Below are 22,551 nucleotides of genomic sequence, written 5' to 3' on the forward strand. Positions count from 1 at the left end.
AACAGTATGTTTACAGGGTGCTTTCAGGCACTGGAGGCCCCCAATACCGCTCAGTTGCCCAAGCTCATTCCTCTGTACTTTTGCCAGGGTGCCCATAACTTTTCTCACTTCTTAACAAACCCTCCACTTTTGTACACCGTTTCTTCAGCGCTCTGGCACCAATCGAGGTCCCGTCTCCAGTCCTCCAGCGTCTGAGGCAATGGCGCTCCCCATCCCCTGGCAATGTTTCTCTTCGCTATTCCTGAAGCCAAAGCCAACCATATTACCTTGTGTCTGGACCAGTCCAAGTCACCTTTTATCATCGGAAGCAACCATTTTCCATCCAGTGGAACCCCCCCAACCCTGGACATAGTGTCCATTACTTTTTGCCAGTATCTAGCAATCTCTAGGCATTCCCACAAAATGTGCATGAAGGTTCCCTCCACCTGGCATCCCCGCACACATATCGCTGTAGGGGTCCTACTCCATGTGTATAGGTGGGTCCTCGGGTAGTCGGTGCGATGTAGTACCTTAAGTTGCACTAGTCTAAATCTGGAGAGGATAGCTATTTCTTTGGGCTCTGAATTGCTTCCTGCCACTCCTCGTCATCTATGGGTCCCAGGTCTTTTACCCATGTGTCTCGGAGGGCCCTCAAGGGATGAGGCACATTATTTATTAGCTTGCGATAGACCGTAGAGGTCGGTTTCTCCTTGATTGGGTTCATTAGCAACCTATCCTCTAGTGGGGAGTATTCTGGATTAGAAGTGACACTGTGAATGTGGGCACATAGTGCGTGTACTAGCCTCAGGTGTTAATATCTTTGAGTTTGGTGCAAGTTATATTCCTGCTGGAGTTTCTCAAATGTAAGGGGGGACTCCCTTCCACACGTCACCCAGGTATTCAACACCTATCAGCCTCCACCCTTGAAAACCCGATAGGGCCACTACCTTTGTCAGGGGATCACCCACCCACAACGGGGTTTTACCAGTCAGCTTCCCCGCTCAAACTAGTAGTTTATTGGCCTCTCTCCAACACTGTATCACCACTTTGGTGTGCTCCGGCCACTCTGCTCGTGTCTTTTGGGAGTATAGAAGAGGCTCACAGTTTCGCCCCAGCATGACGGCTCTCTCTGATCTATAAGCTGGTTCGTCCATGTCTGCGTATATCCAATCATTGATGATCTGGAGCTGTGAGGCCCAATAGTATAGCCGAATGTCGGGAACTGCCAATCCACCATCATACACCCCCTTCTGTTGCTTGTGAAGCGCTATTCTGTGTGCGCCACCCTGCCACAGCAACATTCTAACTTCCTGGGCTACCCGTTTAAAAACTGTCGGAGTAACCGGATATGGGGTGTTTTGGTGTACATATAGGAGGTGAGGTAGTGTCATCATTTTAAATAAAGCCACCCAACCCATGAGTGAAAGCGGAAGAGTTCACCATTGACTGACATCTGCGCCAAGGCGGCTTATTTGAGGCCCAAGATTCCTGTCAAGGAACTCCTTCTGATCCCGCGTGACATAGATACCCAAGTACTTAAAGCCCTCCGACACCACCAGGACCGAACATTGTGCTGGAACTCTGGCGGGGGGGGCCCAACAGTAGAAAATCACTGACTTAGACCAATTATTGGTATATCCCGAGGCTAAAGATCATTTTCAATGGCAAAGTTTCTAGCTTAGATGAGACCTATTGGAGTTGCCAATGCTTGTTTTAGAGCGCTTATGAAAGGACTTCAAGTGTACAAGACTGTTAACATACCTCTGTTTTTGGCATCAAATTCTTGTTGAATCGCCAACCCCCTCACTTCAGGCATGCAATACAGCTTTTGTATAACTCCTTCGACGCTCATGACGAGCTCAGCTCGTCATGATGTACACCTCCATACACTCATGACGAGCTGAGCTCGTCATGAACAATGGAAGAACCAAAAGATCAGCACAGGAGGAAAATAACACTAGCATCGATGGTAAAGGTTAATGTTTAATTGGTGTTCGACCAAGGTTAGTAACTTTTATTTCCATTTATTCACATATGTGGTAGATCAATCTCGACGCAAAACAAGTCAATTGGGGCCAGATGTAGGTGGCCAAATCCCGAGCGGTAACGCAGAAATTCTCAGAATTTCTGCGTTACAGACTGGTATTTGGTTGAGTGCAATGTAGGTGAGTTTAAACCTACTTGCAAAATAAGGAATCGGAATAACGATTCCTTATTTTGCTCTTGCATTTAAGGAATCGGAAATACCGATTCCTTAAATGCAATGTACGTAGCACTAAAAAAGTGCACTTCAGCCTTAAGGAATCACTAATTACCACTGGTAAGTAGAGATTTCCTTTAAAAAAGCACTTTTTTGCTTTTGTAAATGTGCCATGTGGCACACATCCATGCCCTTAGGGCCTGTATGTGCGCCACATGTGCACACATGCACATTTCAGGGGTGCAACAGGGTGTCCTTTGGACACCCTGGCACCCTTGAAATAGCTCCCGCTATTTGCGATTTTGTTGTACCGAATCGCTAATAGTGGATATCTTCCCATTCATTCCTATGGACCTCGTAGCTTATAGGAATGAATGGCTAGGTATTCCTTAATAACGAATGTCAATTACTGATTCGTTATTAAGGAAACGCTAATAATTTAGCGATTCCTGCCTACATTCAATTTAGTGAGTCCTTAATAGCGATTCAGTAAAAATCGCTATTAAGGACTCGCTAAATTGAAGTTACCTACATCTGGCCCTTGGTCTGTAAGTAATTCTTAGGGAAATCTGATGAGGCAGAAAATATCAATCATCATAGAAGCAACTTAAGCGGTTCCTATCTCTCTCTCAGAGACTGCTTCCAGAAATTTAGTGGCATAATCTACTAGTGCTAAAGATTTTTTGCATATATGATTTGCCAATGCTTGTTTTAGAGCGCTTATGAAAGGACTTCAAGTGTACAAGACTGTTAACATACCTCTGACTTTGGCATCAAATTCTTGTTGAATCGCCAACCCCCTCACTTCAGGCATGCAATACAGCTTTTGTTTAATGACCTTCCTTGGTTCCGTTTCTATACAGTGTTTGTCTAGATGGGTCTTGCCTGTGTCTTTGGAGAAGGTATTAGAAAAAGAGTGAAGCAGAGACCACAAATCAGTATTCTCCTTTCTGGAAAGATTGGGATTGACATCTAAGTCAACCAGGCTGGTTTTAGAGGGTTGTATTCCATGGACAGTGGAAAGCTGGGATATCAGACCTTCCATTCTTAAGTGATTTACATGAAAGGTCTTGATTTCATTCTTCTTCGCTGAGAGCTCCACCTGATATTTCTCTGTATATTCTTGTTTTAAAATTTGAAAGGGCCCTTGCCATCTAGCAAGCATTCCATTCTCGGATGAGGGCAAAAATAAGAATATTCCTGCCCGCAATTCTCTGAGTGAAATGAAATGAAATAAAAAGCAACTTATAATGCCCAACTAAAACCCGAAGGCATCAAGGCGCCTAACAGACAAAAGGTCATCAAAAAAGGCAGAGACAAAAACTACAAGTAGGCTTTGTCAAAAAGACGAGTCTTCAGAGCTTTTCTAAAGGCTTGCAGAGTGGCCAGAGACTAGGGGCCAGATGTATCAAGGCTTTTGCGACTCGCAAAGGCTGAAAATCGCAGATTTTCGGCCTTTGCGACTCGCAAACGGCCGTTTTGCGATATTTCACATGTATGAAATAATCGCAATTTATTTAATCGCAATTATTTGCGATTCCTTCTTTTGCATAGCATTTAAGGAATCGCAAATTTTGCGATTCCTTAAATGATATGTATGACACATTTTTGGTGTGCGAATTTGTGTAAAAAAATCGCATTTTACCATCAACTTGTAGTTGGTGGTAAATTGCGATTTTTTACAAAAATGCCCTAATTGGCATTTGTAAGGGTGGCATGTGACACTCATACATGCCCATAGGGCATGTATGTGTGCCACATGCACACACATGTAGATTTGAGGGGTGCAGCAGGGTGTCTTTGAGACACCCCTGCACCCTTGAAATAATTCTCAAATTGCGATTAGCAAATTGCGAATTCGCAATTTGAGAATTACTGCACAATCATTCCTATGGGCCTCCTGGCCCATAGAAATGAATGGGAAAATTATTCCTTAATTGCGATTAGCAATTTGCTAATCGCATTTAAGGAATTGTAAGGAATCGCTAAAAAATAGCGAAATTCTACATACATACCATTTTGCACTTCTCAAATAGCGATTCCTTAACAATCGCTATTAGAGAAGTGAAAAATGGTTTCTTGATACATCTGCCCCTTAATTTCATCCGGTAGGGTGTTCCACCATTTAGGTGCAAGACTCGAAAAAGCTCTGCCCCCCCACTTAGCTCTCCGGAAACGGGGCGCACATAGCAGAGATTTCTTGGCAGAGCGTACATTTCTAGAGGGGCTATAAGGGACCAAAAGGTCAGTAATTCCTCATGACCTATTTCTCGCCAGGGCTCCATATGTCAGGCAGAGAATTTTAAAAAGAATCCTATCCTCCATCGGGAGCCAATGAAGGAGTTTCCTGGCAGCAGTGGCTGATGAACGTCTAGGCAAGTCTAAAACAAACCTCGCAGCGGCGTTCTGAACCATTTGTAACCGCTGCAGCAGGCCCTTGTTGATCCCTGCATACAGCGCATTTCAATAGTCCAATCTCGACCCTATCAGGGCTACCACGACTTGCTTTCTCGCTTGCGGAGACAAGTAGTGTTTGATCTTCCTTAGAATGTGAATAACACCCCAGCAGTTCGGCTCATCTATCATAATACTCTTGTTGTGTCTCTGGGTTTTGCACACATTTTCCTGAAACAGCTCTCGCAGTTTTCCCAATCTACTATGCAACGAAGTGACATATTCCAACAAAGGTTTTCCAAAATCTGGCTGCCTCTTTCAAACTTCTTCAAGTCATGTCCAGCAGAGCCTTGGTCAGCACCCTCTTGCGGCCCCTCCATATCCAGCAGAGTAAATGTAAACAGGAATTTATATAGCGCAAATCACCGAGCGGTTTCTAAGCGCTTGCTTAGGGAACCCGTCCTGGTATTCCCTGTGAGATAACCCCGGCAGGGTATCCGCAAGGTGAAAGCCAGGCATCCCGCCACAAAGGGCCGTTGTGGAGATTAAGCAAGCTATTGCCCAGAGTCGCAGAGTGTGAACCCGTGAACCGAGTAGGCACCGGAGCGAGAATTGTCGAGTCCATGGACATTTTAGGACTCAAGACCCCGCAGAGCCGGGAATTGAACCCTGGTCCCAGGCTGACCTCTGCTTCCAGGTCTGCCTCCTCTAACCAGTGAGCCACACTTCTCCACTGCGGTTTTCCCCGAACAGGAGTTCAAAAGGCAAAACTACGGCTAGTTAGGGTTTAGAATCCTATTGCAAAAAATGGCAAAATGTTATGTTATGTTATGTTATTTATATTTTTATAGCGCGCAGCTGCCCCAGCAAAGGGGCGTCCTGGCGCTTTGACAGACGCTGTAACATAACACACAGTAAAAGAAAGAAAATTAACTAGACACTGGAAACAGGAAAGTTTTAATCGCCTGCCTGAAGGCGAGCAAATCCTCAAGAGCTCGGATGTGTAGCGGGAGCGAATTCCATAAGCCTGCCGCTAGCACCCTAAAAGAACGGCCACCCATTCTGCTCAACTTAAAGCGTGGACAGACAGCCAAATGAAGCCCCTCAGATCTCAGGGATCTCGAAGGCACATAGGGCGTGAGTAGATTGGCGAGTGCCGGCGGCGAAGAAGATTTCAAAATTTTGAAGGCCAGACACAGCGCCTTGAACTTAATTCGCTGTCTGACCGGGAGCCAATGCAGGGCCGTGATGGTACCAGACACTGAGCAATGTCTGAGGAGGCCCACAATGGCTCGTGCCGCGGCATTTTGTACTCTTTGGAGCCTAGAGGCCTCCGCTTGATTCACCCCTAACAACAGTGAACTGCCGTAGTCCAGCCGAGATAGTATTGAGGCCTGGACTACAAGCTGTCTGGTAGGGGGATCAAAGTACTTTAATACCGGCCTAATACCACGCAATATTCCATAGCACGTGGCAGCCACCTTCTTGGTGTGGTCCCTGAAGGTGAGCGCAGAGTCCACCCAGACTCCTAGATTTCTCACTCCAGCAGCTGGAATAGGAGTGACACCAAGCTCTGATGGCCACCACTGGTTACCCCATAGCTCGGCGTGCTTCCCTAGAACCAACACCTCCGTTTTGGTGGCATTCAACTGGAGGCAGTTGGTGCGAAGCCAGCTAGCTACTGCCAAGAGACCCCCGCGGAATCTGGGGGCCGCCACCTCAGGGTCTCCACTAAGTGTCACCGCTAGCTGTGTGTCGTCCGCGTATGAGGCCATCGTAAGACCCCACTGTTTGACGACACCAGCCAACGGTTTCACATAGAGGTTGAACATTGTAGGGCTCAACGAAGATCCCTGTGGTACCCCCAGCTCCAGGGGATAAGTGGCGGATTGGCCAGGTGGTATAGCCACTTTAAAGGAACGGTCTGCCAGAAAGGACCGAAACCACTGGAGAGCGACATCCGTCACTCCCGCCTCCTGTAAGCGTTGGATAAGTATTTGGTGGGACACAGTATCGAAGGCAGCGCTTAGATCTAATAGTATAAGCGCTGCAGTATGACCTGAGTCAAGTACCTGGCGAAGATGTTCCACGATGTAGAGTAATGCCGTCTCGGTACTGTGTCCTGACCGGAAGCCGTTCTGACTGGGATCCAGAATCTGGTTACGAACCAGATGCTCAGACAGAACAGAGTTGACGTGGGCTTCTGTTACTTTAGCGATCCAAGGCAACAGGGAGATAGGTCGGTAGTTTTCTGGCAGTCGGGGGTCAGAGTTGGCTTTTTTTAATATAGGAGTGACCACTGCCTGTTTCCAAGCCGCGGGTACCGTTCCACAAGACAGAGACATATTGATGAGATTCAATATGGGGTTACGGCACAGCGGGGAAAGTGTGTTGATGAAGGCTGGCTTTAACGGGTCTGCAGGAGAGCCAGATTTGACCCTAAGGCTGAACCTGTCGAAGGCCTCAACCGACAGTTCAGGTAAGATAGCCAGGGGCTCATGATCCGACATATCAGAGACAGTAGCTTCTCGATCCTGGTGGAGTGTGTCGAACCCATGATATATTTTTTCCACTTTCTCCACAAAAAAGGAGGCCAATTTATCACAGTGAGAATCTGTGCAAATCACCTCTGATGAGGATCTGTTTTTCATAAGGTCCTTCAGTACCTTGAAAATCAGTTTTGAACGGTTGGTGCTGGTAGCAAATTCATGAGCGTAGAATGCAGCTCTAGCTCTGCAGATAGCTCTATGGTAAAGTTTCAGCTCAGTGAAATACCGGGTTTTCAGAGCAGGGTCATATGATCGTCTCCATTCCCTCTCTGTTTTTCGGCAAGATTTTTTCAATTCTGCGAGAGACTCATTATACCAGGGACTAGGTGTTTTTGTCCGGCCTTTCGCCCATCGTAGAGGTATAAGAGAATCCAGGGCGTCGGTGATCCAAGCGCAGAACTGTTGGTAACCTTGTTCCACATTAGTGAAATTACTCAGAGGTTTCCGCTCTAATATACCGTAGAACTCTTCCAACGTAAGCTTGTGCCACGGCCTTTTAAGGATTGGCCTGTCCATGGATATAAAAGGCTTATCGTGGACCGGACAGAAAGCTTCTACTAGCAGATGATCAGTCCACCCTATCAACCTCGGATCTGACAACCTTAACCCGTCAAGTGTAGAAAAGAAGGGGTCAAGGATATGGCCTCCAGCATGGGTTGGAAGGGTGACAAGCTGAGTAAGTTGGAGAGCTTCCAAATCCGCCAACAGGGAGCTCACGGTAGTGGATGACCCATTATCGAAATGGATGTTGAGGTCACCCAGGATGTTAAAATTGGCGCAGCCAAGCGCTATAGGACTGACCATGTCGGCCAGTGCGGATCTGAAAACAGAATCATTGCCGGGGGGGCGGTAGACCAGCAGCCCACTGAAGGTGAACTGATGGGAAAAGGCGACTTTAAAGATAGCACTTTCACATGCGGGTAATCCTGACGGCTTCCATTCAGCCGGAAAGCAGGATTTGACTGCCATAGCGATGCCACCACCTCTTGTGGTCCTATTAGAGGTGAAGATGGTGTAGTTCTGGGGGAATGCAAGGTTCAATATGGCAGAGTCAGAGTCCTGAAGCCAGGTTTCTGTCATTAAGAAAACATCGGGATCCTCTTTATCTATCAGGTCATAAATGGACAGGTGATGCTTTACAAGAGATCTCACATTCAGGCACCAGATACGGAGATCTCGCGATACAGCACGTTGCCGTGTGACAGGGGCGGCATTTTCCAAGGAGCGTATTTTGGTAGGGCTCTTAAGAGACCAGCCTTTGCAGGCGCAGCTATATGGGCCAACTAAAGGGTCCACAGGCTTACACGCACAACCTTTGGACAAATGACCTATGGCCAACAGCTCTGGCCGTGTGTAAGACAACATACCTGGCCGGAGCAGCAATACAACGCTGAGAAAAGATGAAGAACTGAGCCTGCCCCGCCTCGCGCTGCCTCGGCGCGGACGAGCGCAGACGGGCAGGACTCAGGCACGACTCCGGCTAAGCGACGGCGTCCTCACCTGCGCGTCACGCTGCGCGGGAGGGGGGAGCTTTAAGTAGGCTCACCAATCCTGGCGCGAGCGCGAGGACGCTCCAAGATGGCGCCTAAAGCTAAAGTTACAGCCCAACCCAAAATGGCGCCCACAGTGAACCACCCCCGGGATCCAGGCCCGCCAAAACGGCAGTGCGGGAGCCAATTATGTGCGGAATGAGGAGGGGGCAAGACCCTGCTAAAACCAGGGGATAAGTGCAACAAAGTAAAATCAACAAAAAAGACAAAATCAGGTAAGTTAAAAAACGAAGCGCCAGCAGCAGCGCCAGCAACAGCAAATGCGCAATGGAATAGGCGTCTGTCAAGACCGCCTCGAAGCTGGGTCCGCCTTAAGTAGGCTCACCAATCCTGGCGTGAGCGCGAGGACGCTCCAAGATGGCGCCTAAAGCTAAAGTTACAGCCCAACCCAAAATGGCGCCCACAGTGAACCACCCCCGGGATCCAGGCCCGCCAAAACGGCAGTGCGGGAGCCAATTATGTGCGGAATGAGGAGGGGGCAAGACCCTGCTAAAACCAGGGGATAAGTGCAACAAAGTAAAATCAACAAAAAAGACAAAATCAGGTAAGTTAAAAAACGAAGCGCCAGCAGCAGCGCCAGCAACAGCAAATGCGCAATGGAATAGGCGTCTGTCAAGACCGCCTCGAAGCTGGGTCCTCCTTAAGTAGGCTCACCAATCCTGGCGCGAGCGCGAGGACGCTCCAAGATGGCGCCTAAAGCTAAAGTTACAGCCCAACCCAAAATGGCGCCCACAGTGAACCACCCCCGGGATCCAGGCCCGCCAAAACGGCAGTGCGGGAGCCAATTATGTGCGGAATGAGGAGGGGGCAAGACCCTGCTAAAACCAGGGGATAAGTGCAACAAAGTAAAATCAACAAAAAAGACAAAATCAGGTAAGTTAAAAAACGAAGCGCCAGCAGCAGCGCCAGCAACAGCAAATGCGCAATGGAATAGGCGTCTGTCAAGACCGCCTCGAAGCTGGGTCCGCCTTAAGTAGGCTCACCAATCCTGGCGCGAGCGCGAGGACGCTCCAAGATGGCGCCTAAAGCTAAAGTTACAGCCCAACCCAAAATGGCGCCCACAGTGAACCACCCCCGGGATCCAGGCCCGCCAAAACGGCAGTGCGGGAGCCAATTATGTGCGGAATGAGGAGGGGGCAAGACCCTGCTAAAACCAGGGGATAAGTGCAACAAAGTAAAATCAACAAAAAAGACAAAATCAGGTAAGTTAAAAAACGAAGCGCCAGCAGCAGCGCCAGCAACAGCAAATGCGCAATGGAATAGGCGTCTGTCAAGACCGCCTCGAAGCTGGGTCCGCCTTAAGTAGGCTCACCAATCCTGGCGCGAGCGCGAGGACGCTCCAAGATGGCGCCTAAAGCTAAAGTTACAGCCCAACCCAAAATGGCGCCTCGAAGCTGGGTCCGCCTTAAGTAGGCTCACCAATCCTGGCGCGAGCGCGAGGACGCTCCAAGATGGCGCCTAAAGCTAAAGTTACAGCCCAACCCAAAATGGCGCCCACAGTGGACCACCCCCGGGATCCAGGCCCGCCAAAATGGGAGCATTCAATCCTATTTTTCCATTTTAGCTCACAGATGTTTTAAGGGCCCACCTCAAAGTGGCTTTATCTAGACCAATTGGTGTTCGACCAAGGTTAGCAACTTTTATTTCCATTTATTCACATATGTGGTAGATCAATCTCGACGCAAAACAAGTCACTTGGGGCCAGATGTAGGTGGCCAAATTCGCAGAATTTCTGCGTTACAGACCGGTATTTGGTTGAGTGCAATGTAGGTGAGTTTAAACCTACTTGCAAAATAAGGAATCGCAAAATAGCGATTCCTTATTTTGCTCTTGCATTTAAGGAATCGGAAATACCGATTCCTTAAATGCAATGTACGTAGCACTAAAAAAGTGAACTTCAGCCTTAAGGAATCACTAATTACCACTGGTAAGTAGAGATTTTCTTTAAAAAATAACTTTTTTGCTTTTGTAAATGTGCCATGTGGCACACATCCATGCCCTTAGGGCATGGATGTGCGCCACATGTGCACACATGCACATTTCAGTGGTGCAACAGGGCGTCCTTTGGACACCCTGGCACCCTTGAAATAGCTCCCGCTATTTGCGATTCTGTTATAACGAATCGCTAATAGTGGATATCTTCCCATTCATTCCTATGGACCTCCTAGCCCATAGGAATGAATGGCAAGGTATTCCTTAATAACGACTGTCAATTACCGATTCGTTATTAAGGAATATTAAGGAATCGCTAATAATTTAGCGATTCCTACCTACATTCAATTTAGTGAGTCCTTAATAGCAATTCGGTAAAAATCGCTATTAACCCCTTCGAAGCTAATGACGAGCTGGGCTCGTCATGGCGCTTACCTGCCGTGCGCGGATGACAAGGCCAGCTCGTCATGAATTATGGTGATTTTGGTTTTTCAGCGCAGGACGGGAAAACGCCTAGCAGCAATGTGGTTAAGGACTCGCTAAATTGAAGTTACCTACATCTGGCCCTTGCTCTGTAAGTAATTCTTAGGGAAATCTGATGAGGCAGAAAATATCAATCATCATAGAAGCAACTTAAGCGGTTCCTATCTCTCTCAGAGACTGCCTCCAGAAATTTTGTGGCATAATCTACTAGTGCTAAAGATTTTTTGCATATATGTTTTTTTGTGTCATTAGTAATGTGCAGAGAGTGGATTTACTCATTACACACATGTTTACTGAGATAGTGCCAATGCATTGAAACACATTTCCTATGATACGAAGAGCTATATTTTGCTAAATAATGTTAATTAGACCTCATTTTAGGCTCAACTGTCATCTTTTCCAAAAGGGATGCTTAAAATCTCTACCTTCCTGCCAAGGACTATGAGTGAGATGTGCAGCATTATCTCTAGCCCCCTTTTTCTTCTCAGTTCTTCTCTCTTCATGAGGTTTTACTGCTTTGTTAGATAACTCCATCCCAGAAAAAGGTACATCTTTTAGCCAGAGTTCAGCCAATTTCTTGGTTATTTGTCCCAATGATCAGGTCATCGGACTGGTTTTGAATTACCTCTACTTGACTGTCAACATCAACAAGAGTTCTTTAATCTCGAATATTGATTTGGACAACAGGATATTCCTTAGTCTCTCCATGCACATATTTTACGCTGATTCTCCTTTTAGGGATTAGGTAATTGGTACTGACCAATTCCCTGTTGATGACTGACTCTCGCCACCCAGAGTTTAACAGCACATCTACATTCCCTCCACTAGCCATCCCAGGGCAACAATACTGCATCCCGATTTCCCCTGCATAGTATGTATGCTGGCCCATTAGCCCAGTAGCCATGGGCTCCTCTTCCTCCCCTCTTCTCTTGGAAGAGAAATGGGCGGTATGGCTGCACTCACCACATCCAAGGCATTGGAGACTTGTGGCAATAGGGCTAGCAGGTTTGATTCATGACTATTTTTCTAATAGTTTCACTTTGGGGACAACCCCAGATTTTCTAGAAGTCTGAAAGTAAAGGTATCCTTTACACTTTTTCTGGGTTTCAATTCCCTTACCTCACTCCTCTTGGGCCAGAGAGTATATGGCATTGCCATTCCAATGGCCGAGTTTAGGATATGATATTTATATTGTCTCACCCACTTTTGTACACTTAAAGGTAAGGCATTTAAATACTGCTCCACATATGTTTGTCTACAATTTCCTCTTTCGTAGAAGTACTGGGTTTTAACTACTTGCCTCCCAAGTCCTTAATCTTGTAATAAATAGGCTCTAGGGTTTATGCAAACATCCCTAAACCAAAGGCAGTATGTCTCATCATCTACTGCTATTCTTTCCAGAATATTCCTTTTCATGCCCACATACGGGATAGTACTGATGAGATTTGCGGCTTGTTATGCAGCCTGGATATCCTCAGCCAGCTGGGTCCCAGGTAGTGTTTCCATTTGTCTGTAGGCCAATTAGCCAACTGAGCTATTCTTTCAGTATTGTCAAAGAAGTAATCTGTAGGTTCCTACACTCCATTGTCCAGGTAGGTTTTGAGCAGCGGCTTCCTCCACCACCAGGGCGCCTTGGGACAAGACCAGATAAGTATCAGTAAATAAACATATGGTCAATACTAAGGTTGTCCACACTAACCTCCTTCATTACTAACTTTCTTTTCCTTGGCCACCTATCTTATTAATTTGTATTTCTTGCTTTTTTCTTTCTCATTGACGATTCTTTCTAGAGATCTCCCTCGCGTCCCAACTCCTCCTGAGGAACACAGTGTCTGGGTTGTGAAGTCCTTTTGTTCTTTCCATTGCCCTTTCTTTTCTATTATTACTTCAAGTCACTCATTTCCTTCCTTTAGTGCTCCTCCCAGCCCTTTTTCTTTTTCTCTTTGTTCCTTTTTCGGTCTCGCTAGAGTCAGCGCATGCAATCCTCTGGCGAGACATTTAGTAGCTGCTTAAAAAAGCGCTACCTTGCCAGCCACCAGCTTGCTAGAACGCGCACAAGCGCGTGCGACGTGCACAGCACTTTTTTCGGTCGTTCGGTCGTGTGCGCACCAGCTGCGATTACTTTCACTTTTGCGGCGCCGCAATTACTTTCACTTTCGGAATGCCCTAAAAGGTCACACTGACTCCTTTATCTGCTTTTGAAAAGCCTTTTGTCCTTATCTCTTTCTTTCTCTCCTCACTCTGCTCAGTTTCTCACTCCCTTCTCTTTTTCCTTTCTATTCATCGCTTCCTATTGCTCCCTTTCGTGACTCCCAAATTCTTGGCGGAAAACGACACTCCGGCCGCTCCTTCATGCTGAATCCGGCCCCTGCCTGCTGCTACGCTTTCCGCCGAGGGCTCCCCGGTCCTTTCCTGGCAACCCAGGAGTGCCCGACTTCCAGATCTCGCATCAGCTGCCCAGACTGCCCCTCCCGTCTGTCCCACATTCGTTCACTCCTTTCTCGTGCGCTCAGGGGCCACCTGAGTCTCGCGGCGCTCGCTTCTGTGAACCGGGCGCCCCCAGGGATGGCCGATGGGTGTGCGCAGTAATGCCTGTGCCTGCCCGTGGGCACCTTGTGGCCACGGCGCGGAAAACTTGAGTATTGAAATAAGAAAACCGCCAGGAACGAATTACCAAACCAAAACCACTCTCCTGCCCAAAACACTTTTGATCTGAGTATTGTAGAACAGGTGCATGTAATTTATAGTTTTACAACTGAGCTAAATTACACCGGCCCATAGTCCGTCTCTAGGTTTAGGCAGCGCGTGTGCTCTTCAGGGACACATGACTTACATGTTCGGGGAGTGAGATATCCCCTCTATCAGCCCCAGAAGCTTTCTCTCAAAGTGTCCTGGCTACTCTCGAGGTGCTCTTTACTGGAGAACTCACGTCATTTATTTGATGGAAACAGCAGTAAAGTGCACCTATGAGTATTTAATGTGTGCTGAGCCCTAGATACTGCTTCATGAGGATATGGGGGTCTCTTTCCCCCTTAAATACCACCAAACCCTCTCTGTCACATCTCACCGGCAAACTGGGCTCCAAGCGATAGGACAAAGATTAATAACATTTTTCAGATTTGCATCCGGACTGGAAGTAGGTCCTGGGAGTCAAGTGGTGAAAAGTTATGAACAGTCAAACCGTTGCCTCCAGACTCTGTAGCCCTCCCGGTGCAACTAAGATTACTCACCACAGTCTTCATAGCTCCTGTACCAGGTTTTCATTGTCCAAGTCCTAACCCTGTGAGCATTCCAGTTAATGAGACAGGCAGTTTCCATAGACTTACATTTTTCCTCTGTTTATTACACTTTCAATTTAGAATAAAAGAAGTAGATTTTTTTTGTCCTTTCTCTGTGCGGAAATCTATCCTCCCAACTCATCAGAGTGAAGCTACACTCTGCTACTTTCAGAAATACCAACACTGAACTGAAGTGATACTGAGGGAATACCTAGTCTAGGGGTGATGTCCATCACCAGTAAACAATAGGGCATTTCCTCTATGTCTCGTCTCCCTCGTCCCAGTACTGACTTTGCGAAAACTTATCAAGTAATCAAATAGTAATAAATAAAACATTGGAACCAGCTAATTGTTTTTATTGTCTTTTCATGTATTTTTCCCTTTTTTATTCATGAAAAACTAAAAATATAAGCTACAGAGATCGTTCTCAGAAATATGAAATTTAACAAAGTACTTTTTGATTTATCTCTTCAATCACAAGGCAATACTCCTCCTGTGTGACATCTATAATCCTGATCTGTAGCCTGCAAGGAGTAATAATGAGTAAATGTAGCAGCCGTGCATGTTTCTATTGATGATATACCCTTTGCTTCAGCCCAAGAAGCTGCAATACGTCTTGTAGAGGAGCCCAGAATGCCCAAATTAATTTCTTCACTTTTTTACTGCTTTGTATGCTGACGAAAAAGCTAATTTAAACTATCGACTGTTAGTAGGAGTTGCAGTTTTTTGGACATTATTATTTGTTCCATAGGTAGCCCAAAGAGAATTACACAAACATGTTTAAAATGTTGAGTGCGCATTTTCTCTTCTTTCAGGGATGAACGATTCGAAACAACAAAATGTAAGAATTCTCTTGTTCTAAATGAATTCAAGAAGTAATCTTTGTATTAAATCCCAGCTCTAGTTTTAATATTACCCTACCAGGAAAAAATTATGATATGGGGCATCTTTTACCAGAGCCCTGATCTCTCGTCTTACTGAAGTTCTTGGCGAAAGAAATGCAACTTGTGAAGTAAAAAAAAAAATCATTGGCATAGCCGATAGGTCTCGCTTTTTGGGCCCTATAACTATTTAGTTATGCAGCAGAATATCCTTGGTGCTACAACACCAACTGTTGCATGGCTAAACACTTATAAGGTCCCAAATGAGAGACCTATTGGCTATGCCAATGTTTGTTTGTTTTGTAGGCACCTGCTGTCCTGCCGATCTACCAGGACCGCGTGGGAGCGTGTCCGAAATCTCCGGTAAGTGCTTTCCCCCCTTCCACAGCCTTCTCATAGTGGGCATCTCTGTCTTGTGTGAGCCTTCTTCATGTTGCTTCAGACCTGACTTGGAAAGTTTCTTCTATAAATGTTCATTTAACTTTTGCCTATTTAAGTCATAATTTACGCATAGATTACCAGGTCACTGCACCATGGAAGGGAGCATAAGTGAACCTTCAACCTATCTCGCCTAGTAGTAAGAGGGGTAGGCTGCAAAGTTTGCACTTCTGAATATAGTCATTGTGAGCACTGGCCCATTCTAGGTTTGATCTGGTGCAAAGGACGGTCTCACCAGAACAAGTATTTGGTGAGTCTTATCCCAAGCCAAATCAGCCTTTCCATTGACCAGAAGTTATGACGTTGCCCCTTCCTTCAGATTGGACCTCAGAGAAAGCACAGCCTTGGGTATCTACTAGCTGCATCTTTCTTAATTTCCAACTGGCTACCTGATGAGAACAGCTCAGCCACACCTGCCAGTTGAAACCATACTACCCCAGTCGTTTTAGTTAGTTTTGACAAATTGGCTTGTCAGAGTTTATGATACTGACACAGTGCTTTTTATCTCGTTACAGCTGATTGGCTTACATTCTGCTGCTCCAAGAAGAAAGATGGGGGCATCACGGCCTGAGATTGAACAATATTTATGCCTAATGCACTTTTTATAATTGATTCGAATACCGTACCGCTCATTTTATAGCCAGGCATTATGTGAAAGATCTAAACACATTGTAGATATATTTATAACTTGGTCGTGTAAAATTAAGGGAAATTTAGTGCACATCTGTTACACTTCCTTGATGCGCGGCTAATCCAACGACTTTCTTGAGTTTAATTATCTTATAGACTGGACCGGTTCCAGGGGCTGGTGGCGAGGAGGGAAGACGTGGCCGTTTCTCACACGCCAATTCAGATGCTGTCTAATGGAGGCTACATCAATACAGGACTAGAGACCCCTGCAGAGGCGACACATGGAATGTATTCTTGGTTGAGCTTAATCTAATTCCAGACTCCCTTAATAATTGTTTTTTGAGCCTATCTTGTTGGTCCATTGACCACCAATGGTTACCCAGGGACCTCCCTGGAGGACCATAGTTCCACTTTGTTTCACATCTAGCCATTCTACCAGGGTTGTGCATGTTCCAATATTGGCACCATGAGGCTGTGTATGTATGTTTTCCTTGGCTTCAGTCCTTGGAATTTAATTTCTGAATAGTTTGGGTTCTATTAAAATGGATGCATCCGATCCCCCCGACAGGAGGTTGACCATGTGATCTGCATCCTGTTGTAATTCTTGCATAAACCTGAACTGCTGTCGGAGTACACTTAGAATTTTTTTTATATTTAATAAACCTTTTGCTTTTTCCCTCCAGCCATGTAGAAGAAATAAACCACCGGGAGCAGTACCTGGTAAACTTCATTAACACTATCAAATTGTGTTCCCAGATAGCAGCTATTTGAATAGACTCAGTTGTGATGGCTGCACACCCTGTACACTTAGTAAATGAGAGCTGCACACTCATTCGAATAGCTGTCTATAGCCGAGCCATAGCACTCAAGCTGCACCTGACCTATGAGTTAGGCCAGAACATATCTGGAGTTGCTTGTGTTCCCATTCAGAGGTCATGTGGACTAGTAATATGTTCTGGGATTTCCCTTTTCGGGTGGGACCAATACTAATTTGCAGATGTTTTGCTCCTGTCTGTAGTGGAATAGTGCACAAAAAAAGATGGTGGTATGCAGTGCAGAGTAAGTACCAGTGGTTGAGTTTCATCTACGGACCTCCCCATCTCTTCCAGAGTTCTGTAAGTCCCTGAAGACCTGGTTATTCAGCTAATCAACTGGACCCTGCCAGCGCCTGGATACCCTCACGGGTGACACGTAGCGCTCTACAAATCTACTGATTCATTGATTACGTTTGATTCATGCATTTTCTCTGTCATTGTTTGTTGTCACTTGACTAGAGCCAGCTGTATGGTATCAGAATATTGTGGTCTAAATATCTTATGGCAAACATGTTTTGCCCTACAAATCATTTACACAAATATCACCTCATTTGAGGTAATAATATTAAAATCTACACCCAACAGAGTAAGCTTTTTGGAAATATTTAGGGAACAACATTTAGGTCAAACCATATTTTTGTTAAAGATATGTTAAATTAAAGTGTATCTGAATATATCACGTGATTTTATTTTTGCTGGTTTCCACCGAGCCAACACACACATTACTGTTGTTCACGGTCACTGTGCCTTCACATCTGCTGGAGCCTCCATCGCGCACCAGTCACCCCATGCCCGTCTGCATCCATTCTGACACTTTTCATTGCAGGCCGTACCTTCGATCACTGTTAATCCCCCCTAATTGTTAACAAACTGCCTAAACATGCCTCTTAACCACATCGGTGCTCATGACGGAGCGGTTCTGTCATAAGCGCCGGTTGTTTGGTCTGCCCTGTTCCAATGATGCACTGGGCCAGGGTCAGACTAATTTGCATATAGCCAAGTTCTGAGCTGGGATGGTGCAGTGAGCTAAAAAACGGTGATGGATCAAGCCTTGATCTTTGGACTGGGTAAGAGTGGTCTGCTTAATTCAGACACTCTGTTCATCGCCACCCCCTTTTCTGAATCATAAGCGCCGGTTGGGCTGTGCTTATGACGGAACCGTTCCGTCACGGCCACTCCCGTTTCTTAGAACCTTCAGCACAGCGTGAAAATTCACGCCGCGCTGAAGGGGTTAAGCGTCAAGACCCCTTTGGGGTCTCATTTCAGCCCACTTTGCCTCCGGCTCATTTCAGCTGCCTAACCTGCCGGTATCATTCACATGGACTGCTCCACCCTTAGCACAGACGCCGCAACGGACTGCTTACTTCCAAGCCCATATCGGCCGGTTGTTCCATTCTGAAACCACATGCTACCCAGCATGTTCTCTTGAGCTCCTCACATCAGTGCCTTGTGCACACTGCATGGCAAAATCTTTTCTCAGGCATGTAAAATGTATGTCCTGATGAAGATCCCAGTTTTTCCCCAACGGGATCAAAATGTTGTCGGCTTATTATACACAGCATACACAACCTTAATTTGTTATTTAAGTGTAACGTTGCCGTTGTTTAACTCTGCTTGTCTTATTTTCTGTACAACATACAAGCCTTCTGCCCCGCCTGAGCGTTTGTTTTTGTTTTTGTGTTCAATGTAGTGCGTTGGACGCAAGTTTGTGTCCCACTTTATTTTTTCTGCTCATAAAACTTAAAATCACAAAAGTTGTACTGCCGGCTGGACAACATTAATATAGTACTAATTTGAGTCTATATTTATGCTTGTATGCATTTCCCTGTCGGGAACTACTGTTTTTGTAACTTGCTTATAACCAAGGTCCCCGTCTACCATATTGGGTTCCCTTGTTGCTATAAATATGGTTTGTGTTGCACGGGCCAGGTCATCAAATTTGTCGGGTACCTTCACAGGATATACACAAGTGACATACCATGCAATGAGATAGAGGAAATAATTAGAAAAACTTTTTTTACAGACCTATTAAAATTCTAATACAGAATTTAATATGAAAAAATTAAGATTCAAACACATTAACAAACTATGCTTCAAGGAAAGAAAAAACATATTTTTAAACCTGCAATTATAATATAATACAAACAATCGAAGAAATGACAGCACAGAATTTACCACAGGCCGATGCTAGTGTTGAGGTTTTAAACATTTGCAGGACTGTGAACAGAGGTGTAGAGGGGTCAAGGGGAAGCAACAGTAAAGCATTCAGCATGGCAGGAGGGGGCTGAACATGGGTAACTTTTGGTGAGGTCGATGCTAGCAACAAGGAGGAGAGGATGTGGTGCAGTGGCCAAAGCGGCTGACTCAGGATCTGGGGATCCGGGTTCGAGTCTCGGTGTTGGTACAACATCCTGTGATTCTGGGCAAATCACTTAATCTCCCCGTACCTATGGACAGAGCCTGGATACCCTCACAGGTGATAAGCCGCGCCATATGAATCTACAAACTTTGACTTTATTAAAGTCATATTCATTCTTGAGGATGGGGGGAAGGTTTAGGCGCCGCCGGGAGGAAAGGGTTCGCTGGCAGGTAGGCATATTGTTCTCGTGAGAAAGCGATGCATGGGGATGTGATGCAAGGGACACGCAAGGACTAGGCTAGTACATGGTGAGCAGGCACAAAGGAGGTATAAAGCAAGGGGCGGCTCTAGGCTCATGGCGGCCCTGGGCAGGGAGAGTAGGTAGGGGCCCCAGAAGAGAGGGTCCGGGCGGTGCGGAGCGCGGAGGCCAGTGAAGAGTGGGGGTTCAGGGTATTTGGAAGTGGAACAGAGCCGGAGGCTGCCAAATCCCTGCCAGGGGCCGCCACGCAAATATGTATCCATCCTCAGAGGATTATTATATTAAGGATATATATTGGCGTGGCGCCCCTGGGGTTTGGTGGCCCTGTGCAGGTGCACAGCTTGCACATGCCTAAGGCCGCTCCTGCATAAAGGAGCAAGCAGGAAAGCTAGAAAAGTAGGTGGGACAGTGGTGACATGGTCAGACAGACACAAGGAGTTATGCAGTAAGTGTTCTCATGAATGTGGAACAAGATCCTAGGGTGGTCCAGACCGATGGAAGAGCTTTCGCTTAAGCTTTTTATAGAGGAGAGATTGATTGATGGTGATCAAGAGGATATTTTCAATAGTGACCATGAGCACAGCAGGGGAGATCTGGGGAATCAGCAGTTTAGGGAGTGCCAGAGCTGGCAATAAAATCCCTTTGCCTAAGAGTGAGGAAATGTTGAAGGCGGGGTCACTGGAGATAGGCAGATGCTGTCTGGGGGCCATATTTGTTCAACAGGCGTACAGCAGCAGGAAGAAGAAGGCAGATGGGGACAGATTTAAGGGGGCCAGAGTAGGATTGGGAAGTGAGCAAGTGGGAGCATGACGGTACAGATTATCACCTTCCATTAATTACCTGTGACAATATATAGAAGGTCAGCTGGTCCTCTCTCGAAAATCAGCATCTCCAAATCATTGTGGATCATGATATTAGATGGGGTGCATACGTCACTGAAGGAGGACAAGATGTTCAGATCTTTGGAGTGCTGAGGGAGAAACACTTAAATCTGTGCATCCTTCCGGGGTAACAGAGGACAAGCCAGAGGTGGTACGTGCCACCCTACCGCCTCTCACTGGCATCCATGGTGTATTGCTCAAGCTTCTGCTGGGAGTCTGTGAAAAGTATTGAGGACCGGTATGATGTGATAAAGGCAGAGAGTGCTTGAAGGCAGATGCCCTGCAGTGCACTCTTCATCCGTCAGTAGTGATAGGCGATTCATTTAAAGCCAAAAAAGCATAGTCTAAAACTGAGATGTTTACTTTTCCTCTGCAAGTATCGCTGACATTGGATGCCCTTAACTGCATGATAAATGTAAACGTAGCCTATCAAATCATGTGTCCCAGTGACTAGCATCCAGGAGCTTTGTGGCAAGAACTGTAAGAGCTGACCTCCAGGGTTGGATGGGGATTCTGAACTGAAGTGAAGAGAGAGGTAAAAACCAGGTCTGGATTTTGCCGGTGCAGACTACGCCCCACCTTCATTTTAATCCCACCGAGTTAGCTGCCGCCTTGGTGCTTGACATACTAGGAGCATGCACAACACAAAAAAACAGGGGGTTTCATAAGAAGCTCCTTAGTCAGCTTCCCGGGGCCAGACTCCATTAGTTAAGTGAGTTTAAGGCACCATGTCCTTCAGAGCCTCAGCAACTGTAGAAGGCACAAACAAGAGGAAAGACAAGCATTTGCAATGCAATAGGTCTCGCATTAGGAAAGTTTGAGCTATTGGTATTGAAAATGGCACATGTTTTATTCATGTGTTGGTTTTAAAAGTAGCAAAATTAATAGCTTTGTCATTTACAATGCCAATAGTTATAATTTTTGCAAATGTGACACCTATAGCATTTGTAATGCAATATGTGTTGTATTTACGTGACTTATATGTATTGATATTACAAATAACAATGGCTTTTAATTTTTTTATTAATTAATACTTAAATAAAAGTTATTGTAATTTATAATGGCAATAGCTTAAACTTTTGTAAATAACTTATGAAGATCATGTTCAGTGTATTTTATTGTGACGAAAATCCAAGAACAGAAGTGAAATATTAACATCTTTTTGTGACATTTGTACTAAAGCTTGAAACATTGAGAGAACATATTTGAACCAGTTGTTGTTGAATGTTTGCACAGATTGATGCTGTGATGATGCTGAGTGATGTTGTGGTGGCGACAAGTGTTGCTGTGGTGCCCCTGAGTGATGCTGTGGTGGTGCTGAGTGATACTGTGGTGATGCAATAGATAGATTGAGGGCGATAGAGTGAGGGCCATAGATAGAGTGAGGGCGGTAGATAGATAGAGTGAGGGCGGTAGATAGATAGAGTGAGGGCGGTAGATAGATAGAGTGAGGGCGGTAGATAGAGAGTGAGGGCGGTAGATAGAGTGAGGGCGATAGATTGATAGAGTGAGGGCGATAGATTGATAGAGTGAGGGCGATAGATAGATAGAGTGAGGGCGATAGAGTGATGATAGATAGATAGATAGATAGAGTGAGTGAGGGCTATAGATAGATAGAGTGAGGGCGATAGAAAGATAGATAGATAGATCAAGTGAGGGCGATAGATAGATAGAGTGGGGAGAGGGAAGATGGAGGAGAGAGGGGGGAAGAGAGGGAGGGGTGAGAGGGTTTGGAGAGTGAGGAGAGGGGAGAGTGAGGAGAGAGGGAGTGGAGAGAGGGTGAGTGAGGAGAGAGGGGGAGAGGAGAGTGAGGAGAGAGGGGGAGAGGAGAGTGAGGAGAGAGGGGAGAGTAAGGAGAGAGGGGAGGGGAGAGCGGGAGAGGGGAGATAGGGAGGGTAGAGGAGAGAGAGGAGAGAGGTGAGA

Source organism: Lissotriton vulgaris, chromosome 4_1 (assembly GCF_964263255.1).
Source record: "Lissotriton vulgaris chromosome 4_1, aLisVul1.2, whole genome shotgun sequence".
In the NCBI taxonomy this organism is placed as follows: Eukaryota; Metazoa; Chordata; class Amphibia; order Caudata; family Salamandridae; genus Lissotriton; species Lissotriton vulgaris.